Consider the following 14,301-nt stretch of genomic DNA (forward strand, 5'->3'; position numbering starts at 1 on the left):
TGGAGTTCCCCTCTGAGGTTTCCTGACACCCCTGGGTACCCCCTGGAGGGCAGCGCATCCCCTGAAAGCTGAGGGGCCATCACTCTGCTCCTCCACCAAAGGCAGCCTGTCCAGGGGCACCTCCAGCTCATGGCAGAAGTGCTTCTTTGTGCTCCCCCTGGGCAGGACAGCCACCAAACCCCCATAGTCAGCGACTCCAAGTCCCCTGAAGGGAGGTCCAGAGAGGGTGGCAGGAATGCCCCGCTACCCACCAGTCCCCGGACCTGACCCACATGCTTAGATGGTGTGGCAGGCAGAAGGATGCCGTGGAGGGGCCAGCTATTGTCACTGCAGCAGGCGGCACCCCTCTCTCCCACTGTGAGGGCTCAGCAAGAAGTGGGCTTCCTCTCCACAGCTCCCACAGAGGCACTTGAGTGATTCCGTTCCTTCTAGAAGTGGGCACCTGAAGATTTGCAAACAGCCTAGAAATGCAAGATCCTGAGTTCTCATCCTGCCCTGCCAGCTTGACAGCACAAGGTCCAAACAATTGGTCTCCCTTCGCCGTCTGCATCTGTGCACTAATGAAGCCTGGCTTGGGCTCATGTTGGTGGATCGCTCCACGCACCACCAGCCACGGGCAGAACACGCTGCTCTCGCCAGCTCTCAGCAAGCAGTTGTCTCTGGCCGGGGCGGAAGAGTGCTGGGTTGTGGCACAGCCTCCTCTGCAATCCTGGCAGCATTGGGAGCAAGAAGAAAATGAGGTGTGAACCACCAGGACAGGGAGGCTTGGAGCGGGGGTCCAGGTGGGCAGGCAGGTGCAGCCACAGGGCACCAGTGTCTGCTGGTGGCCTTGCAGCCACCATGGCAGGATCTTTTCTTGGCTAAATGTGCTGCCCTCACTACCACCCAATATGCTGGACTAGGAAAGGGGCTTAAAACCTCAATTCCTGATACAGTTGATGCCTAGTAACCAGTTTCCATTCTCCATCCCAGGGCAGGCTTCCCCAGGGTCTACAGGGATGGTGGGAGAGGGACTGTCCCTTGTCTGTGCTGCAGCAATGACTTAACACCAGTACTAAGAGATGAAGCCTCCTGGAACCAGCTCTCCATGCCCCTGGAGCCTCTATGAGAAGTCCTGGCCCAGTATTTCTCTTACCAAGATCTGGATATCATGGAAAACAACAGCAGATCTTACGTTGTTACACACCAATGTCTTTCACACACTTTCTTTCCAATCCCAATGACAGTGGGATCAGAATGACAAGAATCCGAGTTTGGCACCTACGGCACTGTGGTTTAGGGTGCCTGACAGCTTTGCCCAAGCTCCACATCCATTGTATTTCTTACTTTCAAACTAATGGCTATGACAAGTAAGCATGGGGCCGATTGTCCACACCCCGTGCCAGCCAATCTCATATCCTTCTCCAAGCACTTTGCAATTGCTAAAGCTGGGAAGTGGGCTTCCAGGCAAAGGACTTTGGAATCACAGCAGTGTGCATTAACTTACGCAGCATCCCAGACCCCCTCTATGGACCCAAAGGGTATTCTCTCTCCAGAATATGCGTGTGGATCCACAGGTGCAGTTGGGGCTTTGAGACCGGTGGACCTGCTTAGGAATGTTTGTCCTGGTGATTGGCTATCTGGGCTCGTTCCCTATCCATCCCAACCCTTGGGCATCATGTTCACCTGCTGTTGCCTTTAGACCCTGTGTGATGTGGGTTTCATCATTCCCAGAAAACAAGTTTCATTTAGGAGCCAGGTCCTTAGCTCTTCCCTCCGCTCCACTGCCCCCGGTTGGGTCTGCTCCACGTGGGGAAGCAAACTAACTTTTATTAAGAGCTTGCTGGGTGCCAGGCTCTGTGCTGGGAACTGTGCCTGGGCACACTGCCTGGGCCATCTCATTGAGTGGCTTGGCATGTTCTGCCAGCCCTTCAGCGCTACAGTCTCGGTGAGACCATAACCTCTTGCCTTAGCTCCACGGCAGGCACTCTGTAGAACCGCTCTTGTTCTCCCTTTCTTGGTTGGGGTGTCCTCTCTTCTCCCACCCCCCATATTTATCACTCCTTCTGAGACGCATCTGGAATCCATCCTTGACAGTGTATGCCCTGGTATCTCTCTACTTGACCCACCTCTTTTCCTTACCCCAACATTGTTCTGTGTCACCTCTTGCATTTTTAAAATTAATCATAGACATGCATGCAGATTTGAGAGCAGATCGTGAAGGTGCGTGCTAGCTCCCGCGTTAGAATGCAGATTCCTAAAGCTTTTGGCATCCTCTAGTCTCCACTTCTCAGTCTCTCTGTGCCTGGTAAACACTCATCCCTGATTTTCCTTCTCGCCTCTGTCTCTCCCTTCCTCTGTTCCTCTCTGTGAGCCCAGGGGCCACGATACATTTCTGATGAGAACTAATTCACCTGCTCTTTATGGAAAACTTAGACCTGGAAGTTTCTTTGCCATCCCTTAACATCCCGGCTCAGCTGAGTAGGTGTGTCGGGGCAGGATCCAGAGGAGACAGGGGCCCCGAGCTTGGGCTCAGTGGCCGTGGCCTCCCCAAGACCTGCTGCAATAGCAAGAGAGTGCCTTGGCCATGTGTTTGTTTTGCTTCCCTGGTGTTGCGGAGTTGGCGTTTTATACAAGGAGGACACAAGTGGGTGCCCGGGGTCCCCGGATCTTTGTAGGTGGGGATCCACCTTTAGAAGATGCCAGGGTCCCTCTGTGCCCTGAGCTCCAAGTCCTCATTTGAGCACGACATGTTTTAAGCCCAGCTGTCTTTTTCAGCCCATCTGAATCTGAAACACACAGGCCATGAATCAAATTGATACATGGCGTCTCATGGCACATGGGTATTGGCAGTGGCATTGCTGGCGTGTGGGGGCTTCCTCTCCAGAGACCCCAGCGCACCCGTGGTGGCCTCCCCCAGCTGTCCCTCCTGTTACCTCTAGGACCTGAAGCTCCTATAATGGAGACTCCTGGCAGAACGTGCCAAACTCTCTGAATGTGCCGAGAAGGTGGCTCCCCAGGGGCGTGAGGAATCCATTTCCCGCTTACCTATTAGTGCCGGCGAGAGCCAGGCTGTGACATAGAGAAGTAGGGCGGCTCCTTAGAGCCGTGCCTGCTGCAAACAGTAGCAGTCCTGCTCCAGGATTTTCGGGGGAAAGACAGATATGCACAGAGCAGGCAGGCAGAGCTCACAGCTGTGAGGTGCAGTGTTTCTATGTCGAAGGCTCTCTTGGCAACTCAGCGCGGCAAGCAGCTGTTCTCCAAATGCACCCAGGGAAGGAGGTGGGGAGTGCTCCCAGGGCTCCTCGCGCAGGATCTGGGGTACATCAGAGAAAGGACTTTCTCTGGCAGTGGGGTTGGTTTGCCAAGGGAGACAGCATGGGGAATGCCTTACCAGGAAGCATTTAAAAATTGTACCAATTCTCATGACAAGGACGGTCAAAGAGGGTCCCTGCCTCAAGGCAGGAGAATGATGGAACGAGCATCGTCAAGTCTGTTCTCCAAGCAGGAAGATCTGGGGTCCTGCTGGACAGCCAGGGTGCTAGGGGCCCTGAGTCTGCAGGTGGCCCTGGTGGTGGGCTGGGCTGTCTGCAGAACCTTCTTGTCCTGGGGCTTGAGGTCACAGTCAGCACCAAGAGGGACTCCATGGAGAATAATTCCCAGCCCTCTCCCCCCAGAGGCCACAGTCATAGCTGTCAGACAGCAAACCCACCACAGCCTTCTGGAAATGTGTCCACATCTCAGGAGTCACAGGCCACCCGCATGGTCCAGCACCACAGGACATACCATCCAGCCCAGGTTGCCCTCGGCAGTAATTTGCCCAGGGCCCTCCAGTGAGCTGATTTTCAGCTTTGCACCCAGAAACCAGGCCGAGGCCTCCTGGGTAATGGTTGCTTGGGCCAGCCATGGGAGTTGTACAGGGAGGTCACTGAATGCCTCCTGAGTGGCCAGCAGGAGCCTCCCTGCTCTCTCTCCATCTCCCACCTCTCTCACTCCCAGCCTCTTACCTGTTTCGTCTCTTCCTTTCTACTGAGGCCCACCATCAAGCCCCCAGGTTCCTTCCTTTTTTGGGTGATGCAGGTCTGTCTGCTCTTCCTTCCTGGCTCCAATATGTCAAAACTTCGTGGCATTAAAGAAACACGGGGAAAACCATCTGGGAAGTAGGTCACGTAAAAAAAACAACAACCTGCCTATAATTAAACCAGCTCCTTGCAGGGGGCTGTCTCCGGAAGAGCCCAAATCCAGCAATCCAGCATCAGCTTCCTCCCCCCACCCTCCCCCCTTCCTTTTCCTTCCTTACAAAGAAAGTCTCAAGATGCAACACTAGGCACACAATTTTCCAACAAAACCCCATCAGGCAAATAATGAAAACATCACGATGTTAGTACTTTGACTGCCTCTTGACTGCACTATTGAGAAAGGAAGATGGGAAGTGTGGTTGCACTGACTGTGGAAGCAAAAGCTGGAGGCATTGACAGTACTTTTCATGAAGCAAACCTCCCCGACTCGTTTGACCTTGAAGTTTTGTTTTCTGGATTTTAACATGTGATTGGTGGTGTCCTCTGGGTTAGATGATGGTCCCCTCCTCTTCCTGTTGCCTCCTCAACCCCATGCTGGTTTTCTTCCTGGCCACTGGGTTAGCAAATAACACCTGAACCATCCTGATGTTTAGGTCCAGAATACTTTTATTTCACTCACGACAAAAATTAGTCCTTGCAAGAGCCCAGCTGACAACTCTCAGGAGCTTCTGTCTCTCATAAAACTTGCTGACAGCAGGCAGGCAGTTCATGGGAGGAAGATTTACTAACAATGTGTTGGAGGTTTTTCCAATCCATGAGGTGATTGTTTTTAAAGGAGGAGAGGGGGAAAAAGTTATTTCTAGATACAACAAAGTGGTAAAGCTTAAATTTCATTCTCAGAAAAGTCATTATGAAACCAAGTGATTAAGACTTGGGAGTTAGTGTGTGGTGTGGTAACTGTCTTGCTGATGTAAAGGGCAAGACCTGTCAGTCACTTCCAATCTCTTTCCCTACCAATAGAGTAGCCCAGATGGATGACAAGAATGCCACCTGTGACTCACCCTGGCCTCATCAAAGATTGTGATTCTTTTTTAAAATTAAAGATTGCAATTCTAACCACATAGCAAGGTTCTAAACAATGTACTGGTTATCCAGGAAGCAACTAGTTGATAAGCGGAAGCTGAGGGCTCAGGGACACTGCCAATTTGCAAACAATCTCAGGTCTATCTTTTCAACCCAAGAAGGCACAAGTTTTGTCCCCTTTTTGGTTCCAGCGGAGAGATTCTCTTCTAGAATGCCTTGCCACACACACCAGTGTTGCTTTCCATATTTGCTCCAACCTTGATTGCCAGCGGAGTTCTCCAGGTGGACCCAAACCACCAGCCCTCTGAATGGAAGCCAGGTGTGCTCACCGAGACCCCTGTGCTGAGCGAGCTCCCCAGCAGGGGCCTCCCTGGATTGTAATGGCATCTTCGTTCCGAGTTTGGCATGAGCTGAGCCAAGGCCTCAAATACTGTGCATTGACTTGACTGCAGAATCAATAGCAACTTCCTTATGGCCATTTTGTTTGGAGATAAACATCTAAAGTTTGATGCATTGGGTCTGGTTTTGTGGAAATAGCGCAGACTTTGGAATGCGAATGACCTGGGTCTGCAATTTCAGCCAGGCTGCATGCTGACCGTGCGGCCTTGGACAAGTGACAATCCCAGTGTCCCAGCCTCTGTCTGAGTGATGGGGCAGCTGTTGGGCGGTGAGGAATGGGAGGAGGGCTCAGGGGCAAACAGAGGGGAAACACCAGGCAGGCAGTTTGCTCCTTGTGAAGAGTTAGCTCCTTTCTTTTCTTTGAAGGGTGTGCCTGTGTGTGCATGCCTGTGTGTATGTGTACGTGAGTGTGTGTGTATGTTTGTGTATTTAGGCTTGGCAGTCAGACAGCTGGAAGCTAGGGTTGCCAGGTGAAAATACAGGGCACCTGGTTAAATTCTAACTTCAGATAAACAATGAATAATTGATAGTATAAGTGTGTCCCAAATATTGCATGATACATACTTATACTCAAAAAAGCGAAACACATTATTTGTTGTTTACCTGAAATTTAAAATTTAACTAGTCATCCAGTAATTTATGGAGAAGGAAATGGCAACTGACTCCAGTATCCTTGCCTGGAGAATCCCATGGACAGAGGAGCCTGTCGAGCTACTGTCCATAGGATTGCAAGAGTCGGACACGACTTAGCAACTAAACCACCACCCCCAGTAATTTAACTTGCTAAATCTGCAACCCTAGCTGGGACAAGGGTTTTTACTCCAGTTGTAAAATGTGACTGACAGAAGCCCGCATGCAGGGGAAGCTCATGCAGGGGTGGCCTTGGGGATGGGGGCTGAGTGAGGAAGAGCCCCGGGCTGCTTTGCCCAGCTCACCTAGCCCAGATTCCTTGAGTCTCTGTTTGGGCCTGGTGACTTTTTCTTTTTTTGTTTTGGGGGTCCTTCAATTGCCTCAGGCAGAACTCTGAGCCATAGACAGTCTTGGCTGGGAGCAAGGGCAACAGTCAAAGTTTCAGCCCAGTGGGGTTGCCTGCCCCCCAACTCGGGGCTGGCCCTGAGTTTACGCTGAATGTCCACTGAACAGTGGACATTACACTGAGCAGTGTCCACTAGGACTGCTCACTAGGCTCCATCTACCTGCTGACCTGGGTGCGGGACAGTGTTCTCTGGAACCTTATTCATTTGTCTCATGGGTGACATCTGATCTACCTGAAACAGGACCCAACAGAACTCAGGGCGGTTGCCAGACAGTGTGACCACCCCCCGCTCCCCATAACTGACTCCTCAGCAAAACCTTTCTCCCTTCTCAGCCCCAAGATGCCCCCGCCCTCGCATCTCTGTCCCAGGCCCTCTACTCTCCACCTTCACTAAACCACTGCCTGCCTGTCTGTGCCCCACCCTGGCAAATGACCCCGATTCCGATTCTCCCAGCCAACTCAGTGGGTGCTGTCACCCTGGCAGATTCTGGTGTTGGCAGCAGGGGGCACAGAAGGTGCAAAGGGGAACTAATGGGAAATAAAATAGCTTTCCTCCCCCAAAGACCGCTCCCAGCTCTGCCAGCAGACAGAGTGAATTGTTTTCAATCCAATCTCGCTTTATTGAAGTTTCCTCCAGGGTTAGCTCAGGAGACTTCTCCCCCAGCCTCTTCCGTGTGGCCTTATTTACCAGAATCCCCTCGACATGGCATTTAAGCATCTCCATTAACATTTCGTGCATCTTGCTCATGGCGGGCATGGGCCCTCCGAGACCTCCAGGGTGGCGGGCACGGCAGCAGCCCGCAGAAACGCCGGGCTGATTTTAATTGGTTCAAAACTGTGGCTGGCGACCACAGAGGGGTCCCTTTCCTTGAGTAATGACCTGGAGTTTGATCATGCAGCTTTTATTAGCTTGTAACACAGAAAGTGGAACCGTGTATAAGATCAGAGCCAGAGCCAGGGGCATGTCTGCCCACCGTGGCACACTCACTGGAGTGTGCCCAGTACACGCTGGCGGACCTGGGCAAGTGTGCCTGTGCAACCCAGGGGATAAAGGATGGCAGCTCTCAGGGTAAATCGCCCTGGATGGATTTCTGCCTGTGCAGCAGACCTGCCAGAAAGCTCCCAGGACTCGGCCCCTCGTAACAGAACAGCCACCCTGCTGACCCCTCTTGTGTCGCTCTGGGTTCCTTGTCTGCATGGAGATCTTTGCTTGCCAGGGAGCGAAGAAGCCCTCTGAGCAGTCAGGATCTTGTGGTGCTCGTCCCCGTGTGGGGAGACTCTGCTCAGAGGACGGTCGCCGGGTCCCCCAGGCTCTGTGCCCTCCCCTTGCATTTTAGGAGGGAAAAGGATGTGAGAACCCAAGTTCTTGGAAACACAGATGGTCTAGACTCCAGAACACCTGGAGACTGATCGTCCCCACACCCAGGACCCTCGTTTGGAATGCAACAGCTTCTGCTTAGGCTGGTGGTTTCTAAAGAAAATCTCAGTGGGCAGTAGAAGAGACAGTTCTAGACTAGTTTATTGTCCTTTAAGTGGAGGGAGAGCAGAAAGGGCAGATCTGGTTCTTCTGGAGTCCCTGTCATGCATGTCATTCATCTGTTTGTCCACCCAGGCCGCGGATTTCTACTGAGCCACTGAGGGTGTAAAACACCATGCTACTGCTGAGTGACTATACATGTGTCATCCTCAAGGGGCTTCTAATCTAACCATGCTTATCTCAGAAAATTTTTGGAGACTTAACGACAATTAAGGTACAATATATTAAATATCTATGCTTCTCTACTGCAGTTAACAATGATTAACATTTAGTTATAGTGTGTTGTTTAAAAAAAAAAAAAAAGCATTACAGATGAAGGTCAAGTCCCCTCTGCAGCCCCAGCCTCAATCCCCCCACCCGACACCCAGAGGCGGCTCTGAGCATCAACGTGGTGTCCATCATTTTGTCCCTTGAAAACACACTTGCACACATACAACCACGAACAACAGACAGACCATAGTTCCCCTACTTCTTAAAGTGCACATACATGACCTCTTTCTGCAACTTGCTCCTTTCGGCTTTGTGTTTTTGCAGCTCCTCTGTGCATTTCTGATCCATTCCTTTTGTCTGTTGTGGAGAAATGTCTTAGGAATCTATGGCTTTGTCTTCTGCCCCTCTGTCCTTGACGAACGCTCTGGTTGTTCGGAACCAACAGCAGTGGTATTGCTATTGTGACAGATGCGCGGTTCTCTGTGCTCATCTCCTCCGGCCCTGGAGATGATACCTGGTTGTGAGCGGCTGGCTTTAGAATGTTCCAGGTCCTGCCCACAGCTCTCCAACTGTCTGGACCCGCCCGTGCTCCACCAGCTCTCTCGTCTGTCCTCACTGAGATGGCCAGGTGCGCCTACTTTTGTCCACACGAGAGCTGAGAAGTGGCGGCTTGCCTTACTCTGAATCCCCTGATTCTTGCATGCCTTCCCTCTGTTTACCAGCAAGCCTGGGACTCTGCCTGCTCCTGGGGAACTGTGGGTTACTCCGTCCACTACTCTCCTGCTTGGGAAAGCAATCTGTTCCCCAGAAAGATTTAGGGCAAGACCTCAAATGGTTCTACTTGTTTTTAAAAATTAAGAAAACCATTTGTCAATGTCTGGACTCCCTGTTAGGCCCCCAGTGCCTGCACCCCACCTCAGGAGTGATCGTGACCCCTGACCTCCCTGGCCACAATGCCAAGGAGCCTGTGTAGGGCCCTGACGCCTCCCTGCCCTCTAAGGCTGTCTGTCTGCTGAGCCCTCAGGCCCTGCCAGTCTGGACCGCAGACCCTGGGATCCTCAAAGCAATCCTGGGAGAGGGATGGAGATGCAGGGGAGGGTGAACAGAGGTCTGGAGATGTCTGCCTTTGGCCGCAGGGTGGCTTCCAGAGGAGGTAGGAGAATTGGCAGGGGTGTCCCCTGGTCCAGGGGGTGTATGGTGGGCTCAAGCCTCCCCTCCTCTTCTCTGGGAGAGATGCTGAAGCCACAGGGGCACCCAGGGATCACTGATGGAAGCAGTCTCTGGGCAAGTGAAGCAAATAGCAGATCTCAGGCCTGGCCTTGGCACTTTCTTTGCAGGAAGAGACTGGAGGCCCTACCCTCCCTCTCTGCCCTGAGGGTGTCACCAGACTTTTTCCATTTTCCTGTCAGCCCCTCCCCCTTCCCCCCACTTTTCTATCTGCCTGGGGCTCTCTGCCCCTTCCACCCCCAGACAGCCCAGCTCTGGCCTGAGTCCCTGGGGCTCTGTCCTGGGGATTTGGGTGATCTGGGGTAGGAAGCAGTGAGGTAAACAGGAGCAGGGTGGAGTGGCTAAAGGAACAAGTGGGTGATGCGTGGACCCCAGGGCACTGGACCCACTAATGCTCTGTCCTGGCACTCGTGTTTGGAAGGCACACAGGGGCCCCTGTCTCCTCTCTGGCACTTTCCTAAACTAGCCCTGTGGTGTGACTCCATCTGTCCCACCTCCTTCAATGATCCTGCTCGGGGCAGGGCAGGGTCAGGGCTGTGCAAGAAGGGCAGCTATTAAAAAGTCCACATAGCAGGTGGGGAAACCAAGTGTCCCAGAGGCCACTGTAGCAAGAGTGAGACAGGGTGGCCATCACAAGCCAGGCTCCAGGTTCCCTGGGCCTCCAATCTGCACCTTGGTGGGGTTGGGGGGGCAGCGGGTGGTTGTTCGAGGGTTCTGTGCCTCAGTTTCCCTCTCTCTGGAGCGTTCATGTGTTACAGCAGGAAGAAGGCTCCAAGAGTCTTTATGATCAGAGGCAGGGCCCTGCCTAGGCCTCTGTACTGATCTCCTGCCCCCTCTCCCCTTCCTGGGGAGGGGGGAGTGGCTACTGAGCACTCCCCCAGTCCTCTCCTGTGCTTGCCCTAGAATGACCCGGCAGCGGCAGCAACATGGTTTATTAAGCCAACACAATCTTTTAAGTACGTGAGCCCCAGAGACCCCTGAGGTCTGCATATGCTTGGACGAGCTTCCAGGTCCGAGACTTGCGGGCTGCTTGGGACTGGGGTTTCAGGGGTGTCCCCATCCCAGGAGAGGTCCTGTCACCCTCTGTGTCCTCACCTGGCCTTGAGTCAGGATGCAACTGGCAGCCGTCGTTCTCTGTATTACAGTCTTTTAAAAAATCTGCTCTCTTCTTGGTCTTCTTCCTCCCTTCCTGTCCTGCCCCCCTTCTTTGTCTCTTGGAACTTTTCCTGGTGTGCCTAATTCCTGGGGGCTGCAGCGGCCTCGGGGACTCAGCCCCACCTCGCTGCACACACTCAACCCTGGGAATCGATTCCAAAAGCGATTAGTTACAGTACAGTAGCGCTGCTAACTCTGGCATTTTGCTTTGCAGTTATTGATACATCATCAGAATTGAGAAGCCATCGGCAGGGAGGGGAAGACGGGGCAGCTTGCTGGGGGCACAGGGGAGGGGGGCGTGGAGACGACTGTCCTGCAAACACAGGGAGCCTGGCTCTGATGGCAGGGGTGGGTTTTGAGGCCCTGGCAGAAGTGGGGGCTGGGGTGTCACATCGGAGACTCTGGAGGGCCAGGTCGTTCCGGCTCGTTCTCAAGCAGACGACTAGGTCCTCGCTGCCTCCTCCTCCCTCCTGCTTTAATACCATTGCTGGGGCACAGCTCCTTCCCTGGGAGTGGGGACTGCTTGCTGGGCGGAGCAGGGGGTAGCACAGTGGCATTTCTGGTGCTGTTAGTGGATAGGGTCGATCTCCTGGAGTGCGTGCAAGCTAGAAGCCCTGAGCCAGGCAGGGTTCTCCAGAGAAATGGAATCAATACAACCTATCTATGCATCTGTGTATGTATCTACCTACACACACATGTGTGTATCTGTCTACAGCTAGGCAAAGATACATCCTGTAGCTATAGAAAGAGGGTAGATGTCATGTAGAGATAGAAAGAAAGGAAGAAAGATGGAAGAAAGGAAGGAAGGAAAGAAAGGAAGGAAAGAAGGAAGAAAAGAGATTTGTTTTAAGGCATTGGCTTCCATGGCTGGTTGTGGTGAGCCCCACAGGTTTTGATGAGAGAGGTTCAATGTGTACATAAACTGCAAGGTCAGCCCCAGGCAGAGCCCCTGGTCAGCCCCATGCCCCTGGAATCTAAGCTGGTGCTGGGGAACCGCAGTGGTAATGGGGTGATGCTGATGATTTACCCCCCAACCCAGCTCTGTTGACCTGAGTGAAGAGTTGGGGCCCGAGTTGGGAATGGGTGACACGGACCCTCCCACCATAGGTCTAGCCACGGCCAGCCGGACCCCTTGGCCTGCTGGCCCATCCCCTGGCGTCCCAGGGGCCAGTCCGAGTCTCACTGCAGGGGAGCAAAGCTGGGAACGGCTGCCGCTGTGAGGGGGTAAGCGGGGACGCCTCATTATAACTCCCCCCAGCCTAATGTTTTCTTCCAGTCGCAGTGTTCAAAGGATGCGGTTCCCATGACACTCTGTCCTGTGATATTTTTAATCAAGAGCGCGGGAGAGCGTGTGTCTGATGCACTCCAGATATTCAGAGATTGAAATGGTTTTGTTCTCGTGTTTTCTCTTTTCAACCCAGCGCTAAGTCAGAGCTGCCTGAGGAAGACTCTACACGCGTTTCCCTCGAGCTGGTCTGCAGGCCCCTCCGGCTGGGACCCTGTCCTGAGAGCTGCCCGTCTGCAAACAGGTGCGTGCCCGCTTCCGGCACACATTCTGCTCCACCTGACCTGGTCCTCAGGCCTGGGGCATCTCAGAGGCCCGGGGGTGGGGCTGGGGCGGGGGGACGGGGCACATCCGTGTTGCAACGTGGGCTAGAGGGGGATCAGTTGGGGAGCCGTGGTCAGTAGAGAGGAGGGTCCACACCTGTCCCCACCACTTGGTTCCTGGACCCCCCTGTGTTTTTCACCTGCCCTCACCCTGTCCTCTCACTGAAATGCAAATCAGTGAGTGTATGATAGATAATTAATAGACTGATCAGCCAGCAAGGGAGGTAAGTAGATAAATAATTTTAATGATCTTTGGGTTGCCCATAAATTCCCTCACAGCCTTTTTTATTAAACTCGCTGTTTACAGGCATCATTTATACTGCATGTCATTTTGCCGACCCCTCCCCCACTTTCTCAGCGGCTCCCACCAGGTCTGACCTGGGGTGGACGTGTGGGTGACAAAAGGTCCTTTCTCGGCAGGGCCTGGTCTGGCTCAGGTGGTGGCAGGGAGCGGGGCTGGGTGGCCACAGGCAGACCATGCTCAGCACCCCGACGCGGCCGCAGCCTATATTTAGGCAGCTCAAGAACCTTCATTATGCTTGGCACCTGTGCTGTGGGTCTGAGCTCATTGTCCTCCCCAGGGACGGCTTCGGCCTATTAATAGCCTTGGCTGAGGTTTCCTCATTGCTCCGAAGGGCCAGGAGAGAAAGTGGGTTAATAAATATAAAAGAAAACTCTCTCAAGAGGGCCTGGGGCCAAACTCTCTCCCAGACTCTCTGGGAGCCTAGCTGCTGAACCCGGACAGGGCATGGGGTTCCCTTCACCTTGGTCTCCTCCACCGCAGAGGCCCAGGGCCTAGGCTGGCGGGTCTGGGGACCAACGTGGAGAAGCGCTCCCCGGTTTCCATGGAGCTGGAACAGAGGAGGCCCTGGGGGGAAAGGCCACTGCCCCCGTGGGGCACAAGAGGGACTCGGGTGAGGCCTCTGTGCCCCTGGGAGGAGGCCAAGGGAGAGGACATCTTGGGCTTTCCTGCCTCCCCTCCTCCCCAGCATTTTGCTCCTGACCTTCTATGCCTACACATCTATGCGTGGAAAAGAGACCCTCAGGATGGTCACTGGGCAAGATGCCTCCCTCTTGACCTTGTCTTCCACTCCTGGGGTCCAAAGCAAGAACAGTTCAGCCTGAGTTAGAAACACCTGTAGAGAGAGAAAGGATGCCTGGGGAACAGAGTGGGGAGGACCCAGGGAAGCTCTCCAAGGACAGGCATCCCCAGAGTCTGCTCTCAGATGAAATTCAAGAGCATCAGGGGCGTGCTGGCCTCAGCATTCTGAGCTGGGGATTATCAGCTAACACTGCTGAGAGCCTGGGGCTAGGGACAGGTTAGTTCCTGCCATGTTTATTCTCAATATGGTGCCATAGGAGACGTTCCTAGAATTTGTCCTCCTTTGGGTCGGGGAGCAGGGTTCAGTGAGGTCACGGCCTCCAACTTCTTTATGGCAGCCGAGACTCACAGCTGGGTGTGTGGCCACAATGGCCCGCTGCCTCGGGAAGCTTCGGGCCCTGTCGTTTGACTCCTTCTGGGTTTCTCCAGTTGGTAAGGAAGCCATCCGTGGGTGTTTCTGCTTCTGTGCAGCGGAAATGCCCAGCCTGATGCTGGCATCCACAGCAGGCCGCCCGACGATCAGCTGGCCCATCTCCTTGGAGGGCGGTGTTCGCCCAAGGCAAAGAGGGAATTTGGACTGAGCAAGTGGAAAGCCTTTTGAAGTTTCACTCAGTGGAATTAAAGTCTGAAAAATGGCCCAGCAGAGGCTCCCTGCCCTTTCAGGAGCTTGTCTAGCTCAGAGCTGTGACACCTCTCTTGCTCTTTGCCCAGCCCACACAGGCCAAGTGGGAGGGAGGTGGGCCAGGAAGAGGCAGAAAGAGCTGACGGGCATCTTTTCCAAATGCTTTCTCCCTCTGGCAGTTCAGGGGCCTTCTGGAGGAGTGGCCACCCAGCCTGTTTCAATTATGTTCTGTCCAGAACTGGCAGACAAGGGCGCGGGCCTTCTGTTAGTAGACAGAGACACTGGAAAAGCTCATCTTCCTGTAATGGGAGAACATCCCTGTTG

General features: G+C 53.6%; 1 protein-coding gene across 4 annotated transcripts in view; it reads left to right on the forward strand.

The window, feature by feature from the left end:
- The window catches only part of RBFOX3 (RNA binding fox-1 homolog 3), a 429,808-nt gene that overhangs the window by 222,177 nt on the left and 193,330 nt on the right, over window positions 1-14,301 (forward strand). For all 4 annotated transcript variants that reach the window (XM_043905314.1, XM_043905313.1, XM_043905316.1 and 1 more), the window contains one exon: window positions 12,067-12,174. The gene's annotated coding sequence lies outside the window, so the exon portion shown is untranslated. The remainder of the gene's footprint in view (window positions 1-12,066; window positions 12,175-14,301) is intronic.

Source organism: Cervus elaphus, chromosome 5 (assembly GCF_910594005.1).
Source record: "Cervus elaphus chromosome 5, mCerEla1.1, whole genome shotgun sequence".
Lineage (NCBI taxonomy): Eukaryota > Metazoa > Chordata > Mammalia > Artiodactyla > Cervidae > Cervus > Cervus elaphus.